General features: G+C 49.2%; 1 pseudogene across 1 annotated transcript; it reads left to right on the forward strand.

Annotated features, from left to right (window-relative positions):
- Positions 1 to 497: 497 nt before the first annotated feature.
- LOC116531086 lies at positions 498 to 2727 on the forward strand (annotated as a pseudogene). The gene is made up of 2 exons (XR_004260261.1): positions 498 to 1135; positions 2006 to 2727. The product of XR_004260261.1 is annotated as a protein SEC13 homolog (transcript).
- The last annotated feature ends 11579 nt before the right edge of the window (positions 2728 to 14306 follow it).

Here is a 14306-nt window from a genome sequence, read left to right on the forward strand (position 1 = left end):
GGCCAAGGTAGGCAGATCACCTGAGGTTAGAAATTCAAGAGCAGCCTGATCAACATGGAGAACCCCCATCTCTACTAAAAATATAAAATTAGCCAGGTGTGGTGGTGCGTGCCTGTAGTCCCAGCCACTTGGGAGGCTGAAGCAGGAGAAATCGCTTGAACACGGGAGGTAGAAGTTGCCCTGAGCCGAGATTGCACCACTGCACTCGAGCCTGGCAACAAGAGCAAAACTCCATCTCCAAAAAAAAAAAAATTAATCCCTCAAGTCAATCAGATTTGCTTCTTTAACCACATTTATGCCCTAGTCAAATTGGCTCAGAGCTATCTATGCTGAGCCTAGACATAGAAAATGTTTTGTCTTGCTGGGCGCGGTGGCTCACGCCTGTAATCCCAACACTTTGGGAGGCTGAGGCAGTGGATCATCTGAGGTCAGGAGTTCAAGACCAGCCTGGTCAACATGGTGAAACCTCGTTTTAAAAAAAAAAGAAGCTGTTCTGAGGCACCGCTGGGAGCTGCCATGTCCGAGACCCGGAGCAACCACTGCCTCAGTCATGGTGTCAGTAATTAACACTGTGGACACCTCCCATGAGGACATGATTCATGATGCCCAGATGGACTAGTGTGTCACCAGCCTGGCAGCCTGCTCATCAGACAGGTCCATCAAAATCTTTGATGTACACAATGGAGGGCAGATCCTCATCACCAGCCTCAGGGGTAATGAGGGTCCTTTGTGGCAAGTAGTGTGGGCTCACCCCATGTACAGCAACATCCTGGCATCGTGCTCCTATGACCGGAAAGTCATTATCTGGAGAGAGGAGAATGGCACCTGGGAGAAGAGCCACGAGTATGTGGGACACAACTCCTCAGTGAACTCGGTGTGCTGGGCCCCCCTTGACTACAGCCTGATCCTGGCCTGTGGGAGCTCGGATGGGGCCATCTCCCTGCTGACTTACACCAGGGAAGGCCAATGGGAAGTAAAGATCAACAATGCTCACACCATTGGCTGCATTGCCGTCAGCTGGGCCCCTGCTGTTGCACCTGGAAGCCTCATAGACCAGCCATCGGGGCAGAAACCCAATTACATCAAGAAGTTTGCATTAGGTGGCTGTGACAACCCCATCAAGCTGTGGAAGTATGCTAACCTACCCTGTGTTAGCCTGACAGACTCCATCTTGCTGAAAGCCAGACAGACTCTGTCTTAACCTCTGCCTCACCCCTCCCACCATTTCTCCCTTAAGTGCATATCTCAGTCATGCTACTGTGCTGGGTCATGTGGTACTCAGAACTATAGAAACATATAACCTTTGTAACCGTATCCTGCTTGACAAGCCCACTTGCTATTGTGAATACCTCTTGACTGATTGTATGACAAGTACCCAATACTCTCCTTGGTAACCCCCAATCATGGGAACTGCGTGTGTATACCCTCCTTGGTAATCAACAATCATGAGAACCTCCTGCCTTCTAGTTACCAGCTTCCTTATCTAACTTGCTTGTTCTGCTTCTGAAAATTCTGCTTCAGTGAGGCTCTCTCTCCCCTACCTTAAGCAAGGTATAAAAAGGAATCCAGCCCCTTCCTCAGGGCCGAGAGAATTTTGAGCTTGAGCTATCTCTCAGTCGCCGGCTAATAAAGGACTTTTTTTTTTTTTTTTTTGACAGGGTGTCTCGCTCGTTACCCAGGCTGGAGTGCAATGGCGCGATCTCGGCTCACAGCAACCTCCGCCTCCTGGGTTCAGGCAATTCTCCTGCCTCAGCCTCCTGAGTAGCTGGGACTACAGGCATGCGCCACCATGCCCAGCTAATTTTTTGTATTTTTAGTAGAGACGGGGTTTCACCATGTTGACCAGGATGGTCTCGATCTCTTGACCTCGTGATCCACCCGCCTCGGCCTCCCAAAGTGCTGGGATTACAGGCTTGAGCCACCGCGCCCGGCCATAAAGGACTCTTAATTTGGAACTCAGAGCATGGCGCTTTCCTTCTAACTCCCTTGGATACAACAGAAGGAGCAGGAGGACGGCCAGTGAAAGGAGGAGCAGAAGCTGGAAGCGCACAGTGACCGGGTTCGAGACGTGGCCTGGGCCCCCTACATCGGCCTGCCCACCAGCACCATCACCAGCTGCTCCCAGGACAGCCATGTGTTCATTTGGACGTGTGATGATGCCTCAGGCAATACGTGGTCCCCCAAATTGCTGCACAAGTTCAATGATGTGGTGTGGCATGTGAGCTGGTCCATCACAGCCAACATCCTGGCCATCTCTGGTGGAGACAATAAGGTGACCCTGTGGAAGAAGTCAGTTGACAGGCAATGAGTTTGCATCAGTGATGTCAACAAAGGCCAGGGCTCCCTGTCGGCAGTCACAGAGGGCCAGCAGAATGAGCAGTGACAAGACAGGTGGCACCTGGCTCCCCACCCGCCAGCTCTGGGGCTGCCCCTTCCTGGGCCAACTGACCAAACAACTGGGAAGAGCCCCCAACTCCAACAGGATCATTTTCCCAGGAGGAGTTACAGATGCAGCCACAGATTGATCATCTGCCTTAACACGATCAGAGATGCTTTGTAATCTAGTGTCCAGATGAAAGCACTCATGTTATAAAGAAGAAACTACATATGATGTTTAAATATATTTTAAACTATTTTGGGCCATTTTTATGTACCTTTGTGTTCAGGCATTATTTGGGGGGTTTTGTTTCCAGTAACTAAATAAAGTCATATTGCTTATAAAAAAAATTAAAAAAGAAAATGCTTTGTCTGCCCTATTTGTCAGCTTGGGCTCCACCCTGAAATCAATAACCTGGTTAAAAGCAAAAACTAAATTGGAAAGTTCCTAACTAAATGAGTAAACTCAACACTGCAGGATCTTTGTTAAGAAGTTTGGTTTTTCTGTCTAAAAAAGGAGGAGAAACTATTTGGAAGCTGGCAACCAAAAGATACTGTCTTTTCCACAAATTTTATTATTAAAATATGCTCTAGCCGGCTGGGCGTGGTGGCTCAAGCCTGTAATCCCAGCACTTTGGGAGGCCGAGGCGGGTGGATCACGAGGTCAAGAGATCGAGACCATCCTGGTCAGCACGGTGAAACCCCGTCTCTACTAAAAATACAAAAAATTAGCTGGGCATGGTGGTGCATGCCTGTAATCTCAGCTACTCAGGAGGCTGAGGCAGGAGAATTGCCTGAACCCAGGAGGCGGAGGTTGTGGTGAGCTGAGATCGGGCCATTGCACTCCAGCCTGGGTAACATGAGTGAAACTCCGTCTCAAAAAAAAAAAAAAAATATATGCTCTAGCCATGAGAGCAAGTAGCCCTAACTTGTCCAATTTTTGTCAGAAACACAATTTGGATAAAAATATAAGTGGAGATAAAGCAGTTTTATTACAGATTCATGACTAAAATTTTAGAATAAAAGCTATAATATCTTTGTTTTTATCTATCTTTACATTTATGTATATTGAGGTTTGTATGATTTGTATACTTGATATTTTTTCCTCATCCAGATGGTATTACTAAACATTAGTCACAAGATTAGAAATTATGGCTTTAGGAGTCACAGCTGGAGGCTTTAAGATTCTGACCCTCCCTAAATTGCTCCTAAGATCAGTGCTTGAGATATTTTGCAGACCCAGCATTTGACGGATCAGCTGCCCCCACCCAATCGATAAACTGGCTCAACTGATCTTGTAGCCCCCATTCAGGAACTGATTTCAGCTGCAACCCAACCAATCAACACTCTCAACTCACTGGCCTTCCCCTACCCACCAAATTATCCTTAAAAACTCTGATCCCCTCCAGTGGCCAGGCTCACGCCTATAATCCCAGCACTTTGGGAGGCCAAGGCGGGTGGATTACCTGAGGTCAGGGGTTGGAAACCAGCCTGGCCAACACGGGAAACTCTGTCTCTACTAAAAATACAAAAAATTAGCCGGGCGTGGTGGTGCATGCCTGTAATTCCAGCTACTTGAAAGGCTGAGGCAGGAGAATTGCTTGAACCTGGAAGGTGCAGGTTGCAGTGAGCTGAAATCAAGCCATTGCAGTCTCCAGCCTGGGCAACAAGAGTAAAACTCTGTCTCAAAAAAGAAAAACAAAAAAAACAAACTCTGATCCCCAAATGATCGAGGAGACTGATTTGAATAATAATAAAACTCCAGCCTTTAGCAAGGCTGCCTCTGCATGAATTACTCTTTATTGCAATTCCTTTGTTTTGATACATCAGCTCTATCTAAACAGCCAGCAAGGTAAACCCATTGGGCCATTACAATGGCTCACATCTGTAATCCTAGCACTTTGGGATGCCAAGGCGGGTGGATCACGAGGTTAGGAGTTCAAGACCAGCCTGGCCAATATGGCGAAACCCTGTCTCTACTAAAAATACAAAAATTAGCAGTGCGTGGTGGCAGGCGCCTGTAATCCCAGCTATTTGGGAGTCTGAGGCAGGAGAATTGCTTGATCCTAGAGGGCAGAAGTTGCAGTGAGCTGAGATTGCACCACTGCACTCCAGCCTGGGCGACTCTGTCAAAAAAAAAAAAGAGATATTAAACTGATTAGGCTTATTTTAGATATTAAATTATATCAGAAGCATTCTCAAATAATAAGTGATGCTAAAACCTTATACTTGTTATTGATATGAGTATTCCAGAAATTGTATGAAATTGCTAAAAATCTAATATGTCCTGGTATAATAATGTCAGTCATGATTCTGATTATGTTAAAATGTTGCATGTCACATAAATAATGGAATTTCTGTCAATTACATTATAATAAATTCACATAAGATTTTTTTTTTTTTTTTTGAGATGGAGTCTTGCTGGGTTGCCCAGGCTGGAATGCAATGGTGCGCCCTCGGGGGTTCCACAGCCTCTGCCTCCCAGGTTCAAGTAATTCTCCTGCCTCAGCCTCCCGAGTAGCTGGGATTACAGGCATGTGCCACCATGCCTAGATAATTTTATATGTTTAGAAGAGACAGGGTTTCTCCATGTTGGTCAGGCTAGTCTCGAACTCCCAACCTCAGCCTACCAATGTGCTGGGATTACAGGCGTGAGCCACCACACCCAGACAAGTTTTTTAACCTGGCCATTTTAAGTCTTGTTATCCTCAGAAAGTTAGCTATTTTACTCTTTTACTTTCCTGAAAGCTTTTGCAAACAACTATAATCCTAAAATGTTTCATCTTGAAGGAGATTCATGAAAAGGACTCTGACAAGTATAGATTTCTGATAACTATTAGATTAAGCCATTGGAGCGGGTAAGAATTTCCCAAACTCCAAGGAAACTGATGGGTTCATGAAACTGCTAACCCAACACAACGCAGGACAAGAATTAATTACATAAGACTGAATAAACTGACAAGGACAATTTTTATGCCTTTTTGTTTAAAACATTTTTGGTCCTTTAATATTTGTTTTCTAGGCTGCCACGGTGGCTCACACCTGTAATCCCAAAACTTTGGGAGGTCGAGGTGGGTGGATCACCTGAGGTCGAGAATTTGAGACCAGCCTGACCAACATAGAGAAACCCTGTCTCTGCTAAAAATACAAAAAATTAGCTGGGCATAATGGCGCATGCCTGTAATCACAGCTACGTGGGAGGCTGAGGTAGGAGAATCCGTTTGAACCTGGGAGGAGGAGGTTGTGGTGAGCCAAGATCGAGCCACTGTACTCCAGTCTGGGCAACAAGAGCAAAACTCCGTCTCAAAACAAAACAAATAACGAACTGGCCTGGCTTAAAAAGGTTTCTAGCTGGGCACAGTGGCTCACGCCTATAATCCCAGCACTTTGGGAGGCCGAGGCGGGTGGATCACAAGGTCAAGAGATCGAGACCATCCTGGCCAACATGGTGAAACCCCGTCTCTACTAAAAATACAAAATTTAGCTGGGTGTGGTGTTGCGCGCCTGTCGTCCCAGCTACTCAGGAGGCTGAGGCAGAATTGCTGTAACCCAGGAGGCAGAGGTTGCAGTGAGCCAAGTTCACGCCACTGCACCCCAGCCCGGCGCCGGGGGATGGATCAAGACTCTGTAAAAAAAAAAAAAAAAAAAAAAAGATTTCTAGTCGATAGGGCATGGTGGCTCAAGCCTGTAATTGGGAGGCTGAAGCAAGAGAATCGCTGAACTTCAGCTGTGAGAGCCTGAGGTGTGTGGGTACCCAGGCCAATCTTGGATGCAAAGATGGAGAGGTCAATGGAGGCTTTCCAGTAGAAGGGAAGTATAGTATGAGGCTTGAAGGACAACTGGAAATTGACCACATTAAGCAGAGGGAAACAAGGAGTGTGTGTACCAATGCTCATTTCCACCTTGAGGGGTCATACACATATACAAAGCCCTGGATGACAGAGAGAACGTGGCATTTGCCAGGAGTGGACAGTTCAGTCTGACCAGTGCATACAGTGATGGTGAGGATGGTGGGTAAGAGACGCAGCTGGACAGGAAAGTAGAGACAGGGAGGTCAGAGGTCTCGGGCATTATGTGTCATTTTAAAGAATTTGGTGGTGGTTTTTTTTTTTTTTGGAGATGGAGTCTCAGTCTGTCGCCCAGGCTAGAGTGCAGTGGCACAATCTCAGCTCACTGCACTCTGCCTCTGCCTCCCAGGTCCAGGTGATTCTCTTGCCTCAGCCTCCCAAGTAGCTGGGATTATAGGCACACACCACCATGCCCAGCTATTTTTTTGTATTTTAGTAGAGACAGGGTTTCACTGCGTTGCCCAGGCTGGTCTTGAACTCCTGACCTCATGATCCACCCGCCTCAGCCTCCCAAAGTACTGGGATTACAGGCATGTGCCACCATGCCTGGCAAGATTTTACTGCCACACAGAGTGCCACCACGCCTGGCTGATTTTTGTATTTTTAGTAGAGATGAAGTTTCACAATGTTGGCCAGGCTGGTCTAGAACTCCTGACCTCAAGTGATCTGCCCGCCTTGGCCTCCCAAAGTGCTGGGATTACAGGAGTGAGCCACTGCACCCGGCCTGTAGAAGATATTTAAGCAGAGAGAAGGATCATCATCATTTTGGTTTCAGAAATTGCACTTCAGTGGGATTTGTGCAACAGTCTGTAAGAGGGCAGGACTGCAAGAATTTTATTTATAATTCAGCCTTCTGGGCTGGAAAGAATAATGTCCTAGAGGAGGACTGGAAATAGGCAGAGCCAATTCCAGGGAGTTTATGGGGAGGCTGATTGAGCAGGTTGGGTGTGGGGGTGGGGCAGGGAGGAACCCGAGTGGCTGCCAGGTTTCGACAGTAGGCTCACCCAATAGGGCGGGGCCTTCATCAGCTCCTGGCTCTTGCTACTGGGGCGGTACCCACCCACAGTCTCCCTGTTCCTGGACTAAGTTCACAGAAAGCCCCTTCCCTCCCATCACCTTTATGGCCTGCATTCAATTCCATTCCACCTACTATGTGGAGTAGGAAGCACCTATTATGTGCCATGAATGAGGCTTCTCCCAACCTCACCTAAGGGAGTTATCTGGATTACTTAGAGGCTCTGAAGTAGAGATGGGAGGTTGAGGGTGAGCAGGAAAGAGGGGAATATCTTGTAGACCCTTAGCCTATGTTCATGCCTTCTCTCCTCCACCAGTGCTGGAGGAACTTGATTCCTGACTTCTTTTTTTTTTTTTTTTTTTGAGATGGAGTGTCACCCTCTCACCCAGGCTGGAGTGCAGTGGCATGATTTTGGCTCACTGCAACCTCTGCCTCCCGGGTTCAAGTGATTCTCCTGCCTCAGCCTCCCGAGTAGCTGGGATTATACAGGCGCCCACCACCACACCAGGCTAATTTTTGTATTTTCAGTAGAGATGGGGTTTCACTATGTTGGCCACGCTGGAGGACTGCTTTTCTTGGAGCCCAGAAAAGATGCCTAGTTTTTAGAAACGTGAGAGGCCCAGGGCCATCTGGGGGGAAGGGGGTCTATGTATTTAAAAAGGATATGATAACAACGTTCACTGTTGATTAGGCAATTTACCTTCCTAATTTCTAAATGTTCACACTTCTGCTAGGTAATTTGTGTTCCCATTTTGTAGATGATCAAAGTGAAGTTAAGTAATTTTTGTTCATTAAGGTCACGTGGCTACCAGGCAGCTGTACCAAAATTTTGACTAACCCAGGCCTGATAGCAATGCTTTTTTCTTAATGGTTACATGGTCATTCAGCCTTGTTCCCTGAGAATCTCCGGCTCCCTGCAGGTCACACTGCTCCCTGGAATAATCAGTCCCAGAACGCTTTTTTTCACTCATGGTTGTTTGTCTGGGCTCAGGAATTGAAGCTCCTGGGAAGAATAGGGAGCGCAGAGCCAAGGCCAGGCTGCTGCAGGGAAGGTGCCACAGGGAAAGTCTGAATAGAGACAGAGAAACCGACCAAGACCTTGTGAGAGTCCATAGCTCCCATGGATCTTTTCTCATCTTCCCCCTCCCCAGCTAGGGGTCTCCTGGGCACTGCAGAGTCCTGCTCTTGTCCCCAGCATGTTTCAGAATCCAGGGATTCCTGGGGCTTGCTATCCCCCTCCCCACTCTGGCTCTCAGAAGCCTCAGGATTTCCTTTTCCTCCTGCTCCAGGACACTGTCCAGGGTGTCAGCCTACTGGCCTGAGGCTCCCACCCTAGGTTTAATTTCCACCAACCCTAATGCCTCCAAATCCCCGGCTGAGACACGAGGCCAGGGTACGGCCTGCAGAGCTTATTCATGTGAAGCAGCTGTCTGATGACCATGGTGCCCGAGGGGAGAAGCCTCCAGGCTCATAGCAACTGCCCCTCCCACCCCTAAACCTGGGCTCCCTGCCACTGCCCCCATGAAGCTTTTAGGGGGAAAGAAATGTTCTGTTCTATAGTGAGACCAATGGTATTTCTTGGGTCACAAGACTTCGGCTGTGCCCCCAGGCAAATCTCGGTGACACCAGGTCCTCGAGGCAAAACTGGACAAGCTCCAGGGCTTGGCCACTGCTGTGGGTCCTAACCTTTGCTGGGCAGAGGCATTACTGGAAGGCTCGGAACTTGTTAGGTCCTTGGAGAAGCCCCCATTATGAAGTCCTGCTGGTCCAGGGCAGGGGGAGGTGGCCACCAGCAGCAGCAGCAAGGCAAAGGTCCATCCCTCCTCTTCCAGACCTGGGACTGCCTCTGATGGGGAAACTAGACAGGTTTCGGTCCCAGACCTGAAAGAGCACTGAGCTGGATCTTGCTTCAGGTTCCCTCCTTTTAGCGGCAGCTCCCGCCCTCTGGAACCAGGAACAGGCCCTTGCCCACCACCCCTTCCACCTTACACTACAATCCCGGAGAAGCCCACACACTTACACCCACATGCTTATATGCAGTCACTCCCAACCCAGCACACACAAACTATACACACCCTTATCAACAACAAATATCCTCCCTCCTCTGACACAGACAGCCCTGAGTTACAGAGGCATGTCTTCCAGAGGGCCTAAAGCCGGCTGTGTTTCCAGTGTCAGAGGGATCTCATGCTGACCTTCTTCAAGAAACCTGGAGGGGCCGGGCGCAGTGGCTCACACCTGTAATCCCAGCACCCCGGGAGGCCGAGTCAGGCGGATCACCTCAGGTCGGGAGTTTGAGACCAGCCTGACCAACATGGAGAAACCCCGTCTCTACTAAAAATACAAAATTAGCCAGGCATGATGGCGCATTCCTATAATCCCCGCTACTTGGGAGGCTGAGGTAGGAGAATCACTTGAAACCGAGAGGCAGAATGTGCTGAGCCGAGATCGCGCCATTGCACTCCAGCCTGGGCAACAAGGGCGAAACTTTGTCTCAGAGAAAAAAAAAAAAAAAAAAAAAAAAAAATGGAGAGAAGGGCCAGCGTGTGGGCACGCAGGACGTTCCCTCCCCAGAAGGCCTCTTGGTGGTCTTCATTCTACCACCCCAAGCCCATATATGGCCATGTGGGGCGCCCTCGCGTGGCCAGAGCGGCCCTGCAGCCTGTGGGCCGATCCTGGCTCCCCTGGGGCACCCGGGCATCCCTCCTCCAGGCAGCCCGCCCACCGCGTGTCAGGGCTCCACTCTCGTTACTTCCAGCTGGCCTCCCTCAGTAAAGATGAGAGTAACAGGCCTTGTTTGTATTGTTGTAAGGATTTCCTGAGAGCCCTGACAAAGAAGCCTGCTGCACTTAGCAGATGTTCACTAAACACGGGTTTCCTTTCTTCTTGTCCCCTCCCCACTCTGAAGCTGCTTCTTTTAGAAAGGGGAAGACAATGGAAAAAAAGAAAAGCCAAGCTCCCAAGCGGATTACAATTCTGATCGCCCTCAGCTCCAATAATTAACAGAGCATTAATTAGTTGTTTACCCACAGGTAGGGAATGTGAACTACCTTCCCCGTATTAAATAAAATGCGTAGGAGGCCATTGGTTTGACCTGAGCTCCTGAGGTAAGCCCGACAGACCAAACCAAAATGGAATTACTCATGTTGCAGTTCCACACCACCAAGCCAACACTAAATTACCTATCTGACCTTGCAAGACATCAGGAGACAAACCCCTAGACAGGTCAGTTTCAGCTGGTGTCATGAAGAAGTTCCCGCTGCTTTAACCTTCATAAGGAAAGTAACTCAGGAACAACCAGTAACGACCAGTCTGCTTTTTGTTCTTTGTTTCTGCTTTCCTCGGCTCTTTTCATACTATAAAGCCAACCTCCTCTGCTCAGCTCATCAGAACATTCATTTTATTTTGTAGAATGAGGTGCTCCCTGATTCATGAATTGCTAATAAAAGCCAATTTGGGCCAGGTGCAGTGGCTCACGCCTGTAATCTCAGCACTTTTGGAGGCCCAGGTGGGCAGATCACAAGGTGAGGAGATCGAGACTGTCCTGGCCAACATGGTGGCTACTAAAAATACAAAAATTAGCTTGGCGTGGTGGCGTGCGCCTGTAGTCCCAGCTACTTGGGAAGCTGAGGCAGGAGAATTGCTTGAACCCGAGAGGCAAAGGTTGCAGTGAGCCGAGATGGCACCACTGCACTCTAGCCTGGGCAACAGTGAGATTCCATCTCGACAACAACAAAAAAGCCAATTCAATCTATAATTAAATTTGTTGTAATTTTGTCTTTTGACACATGGAAATTCAAAAAAAGAAAAATTTAGTTACAGCCCCTGCATGGTGGGAATGGAAATGAGTTTATATCTCTTGGAACTTCTTGTCATATCAAAAGCGAGAGCCTCTGACCTAGGATTTCACTTCCCTACCCACCCGCACTATGTGCCACCCCCAGCCTGGGCTCTTGATCAGAAAAGGGCAGAGAAGAGGTGTGGAGGAGCAGACACTTCCGCCAGGACTCTGCCACGACCCTTCAGTGCCTGGTCAACTGAGATGACGGCAGCTAGAAGAATAGGGAGCTACTCATGAGCAGTGACTTCAGAAACATTTGCCTGGATCCAATGCCCCGAAACCACCCTCCCCACCTATCATCTAAGATTCCACTAGGGAGATTTGATTTACCCAGCTATTGAAATGCTGTGGAAAATGATTCAAGCTAAGCAATCAGCAACTAACAAAAGGCAATTCCCTCCCAATACAGCTAGTGCTCGACTTACGACCACAGTCGGGACCGTGGACTGGTCGTAACACGATTTGGTCGTAAGTTGAGTAGGCTATATGTACAGTTGAAATGGTGCACGCGGAGATGGTAGTGCTGCCGGAAGCTGGTCCGCACTGTCGTACGCCCAGCTGGGCAACGTTTATGCTGCCAGACGCGGAGCAGTCGTGGCTAGTGATTGTGGTCGTAAAGTCGAATGGTTGTAAGTGGCATAGGTCGTAAATTGATCAATACCGTACAGCACTCCCAGCTTAGCACCTGACCCAGCTAATGCCGCCTTAGCCTGAGCACTGACAGTGACAGGGACGCATCCTCTCAAGCAGCCCTTTTGGTGCCCAGGCAGCTCCAACTGCTAGAAGGCTCTTCTCACACTGGTCAGCTTCTGCCAGGCAGAACCACAGAGCAAGGGCCTATGGGTGCCAGGCCTGTGCCAGGCTGTGAGGAAGTCAGGATAATGCAGACCCTGTCCCTGCCTTCTGAACAGACCAACTCTAGAGTGAAGAGGTGAGCAACCTCAACAGTCCTAGAGACGTGCATTTGTCCCACATTCGAAGTTCAGCACCGCTCTATGGACGATGGAGCCATTGGGGAGATGTCAGACCAGACATCTCTAGTACTTTCTTAGGCATCTCCAGCCTGATCTTGACCCTGTGGCCTCCCTTCCAGCACTCCAAGCCCCCAAGCTGGGGTTGTGCTAAGTTGGAGCTGTGATGCCTCCTGGGTGGAAGGAGAGGCTGCTGATTTGCTTGGGAATTAGTCCGGGGTTCTGAAACTTCAGGCTGTGAAAATCAGGGATTGTTGAAACACAGACACAGCCCTGCCTGGAGGTTATAGTTTCCTGCGCTGTCTGGAAGTAACAGACTAATAGTGGAGACAGAGATAATAGCAAGTTCACACATCTGGGGAATGCCCCAAAGGACTAGGAGAGGATGCAAGAGTGAGGGAGAGGGGATGTTGGATAGGCCATCCTGCCCTGCTCTGAGAGGCCAGGAGGGCAGGAGGTAGGGGGCGGCTCTGCACTGAAGGAAGGAAAGTCCGAGTTCACCAGGCGGAGGTGTCTGGGGAAGGGCACCTGAGAAGGCTGAGAAGCAGGAAGGAGCGTCCCTTAGCTCCTAGGCTAACGGTCGCACTTCCCTCTATGCCTGGCATAAAGTCTGGGGAGGTGAGTGAGGTACAGTCCAGCTGTGGGATCGAACCCTGGGTGAGAAATCAAGTCGTGTGGGCCAGTCCCAGGGGTACTATAACCTGTGCGACTCGGCTTTCTAATGGCCAAATGGGTTTTCACACTCAAAAACTCCGACCTGGCCGGGCGCGGTGGCTCAAGCCTGTAATCCCAGCACTTTGGGAGGCCGAGGCAGGTGGATCACGAGGTCAAGAGATCGAGACCATCCTGGTCAACATGGTGAAACCCCGTCTCTACTAAAAATACAAAAAATTAGCTGGGCATGGTGGCGCGTGCCTGTAATCCCAGCTACTCAGGAGGCTGAGGCAGGAGAATTGCCTGAACCCAGGAGGCGGAGGTTGCGGTGAGCTGAGATCGCACCATTGCACTCCAGCCTGGGTAACAAGAGTGAAACTCCGTCTCAAAAAAAAAAAAAAAAAAAACAACTCCGACTTGGTGGAGGTTTCAGTGAGCCGAGATGGCGCCACTGCACTCTAGCCTGGCGACAGAGAGAGACTCTGTCTCAAAACTTCTGTGGCCCTGAAAGATGGTGCCACCCTCTCAACTTGCAGGTGAGCACATGGAGGCCAGCAGGGAGGCACCGCACAACAGCGGAGCTCAGGACCCCGCTCCTGGTCTGTCCGTTGCATTGGGATCCTGGATCCCCAGACTTTTCAGGGACTTCACAGGGCGGCAGGAGAACTGAGACATAAGTAAAGGATACAGCAGGCTCGGGAGGCAGAGCACATCTCACAGCAGCGTGAGATTTGTCTCCTTCTGGCATGGGGGTGGCTGGGTGGTGGTGAGAGGGTCTGGGTCTCAGATTACCAGCTGTGACACAAGCCCTGTGAGCGTGGGCAAGTCAAAGCCTGCATTTGTAGGAAAGAAACTCTTTTGATTCCATTGTGAAAATGGTTTCCCTTTCCCTGGTTAGGACCCAGCCAGATTTAATTACCAGGAGCCAGAGCCAAAGAGAAAATCATTCAGGGCAGAGGTAGCTCTTCTCTAAGACTTCTAGCCTTGGGCAGGGAAAGGAGAGAAATAGTCTTCCAAGCCAAGGCCCAGGCCTATTTAAAAGATTAATGTTTTAAAAGGTCCGTGTTTGGGATGGAAGCAAAGAAGGGCTAAATAATTCAGAAAGCAGATTGAGGATCAGCTGTTGCTGACGCTGACTGAGGTTCTTGCCTGGCTGTCTCAGCAGCATCCTCAGTCTCCTGGGAGAAACAGCACACGTTGTCATGGAGGAAGATAGACAGAGGCAGGAGGGAGCACAAAGCCAGCCCTCAGCGCAGCCCGACTGGCTTTGTTTCTCAAGACACTTGTGTTACTAGCAGCTTAAAACAACAAACATTTATTATCTCACTCAGTGGCTGACGGTCAGATATCCCGGTTCTAAGTTGCTGGGTTTTCTGGCTCAGAGCCTCTTACGAGGTTTCAATCAAGCTGTCTTTCGGGGCCACAGTCATCGAAGGCTTGATTGAGCCTAAGGAATCTAAGACTGGCCAGGAGCGGTGGCTCACACCTGTAATCCCAACACTTTAGGAGGCTGAGGTGGGTGGATCATGAGGTCAAGAGATCGAGACCATCCAGGCCAACATGGTGAAACCCCATCTCTATTAAAAAAAAAAAAAAAAAAA

Source organism: Sapajus apella, unplaced genomic scaffold, assembly GCF_009761245.1.
Source record: "Sapajus apella isolate SASKATOON/1434 unplaced genomic scaffold, GSC_monkey_1.0 scaffold69, whole genome shotgun sequence".
Lineage (NCBI taxonomy): Eukaryota > Metazoa > Chordata > Mammalia > Primates > Cebidae > Sapajus > Sapajus apella.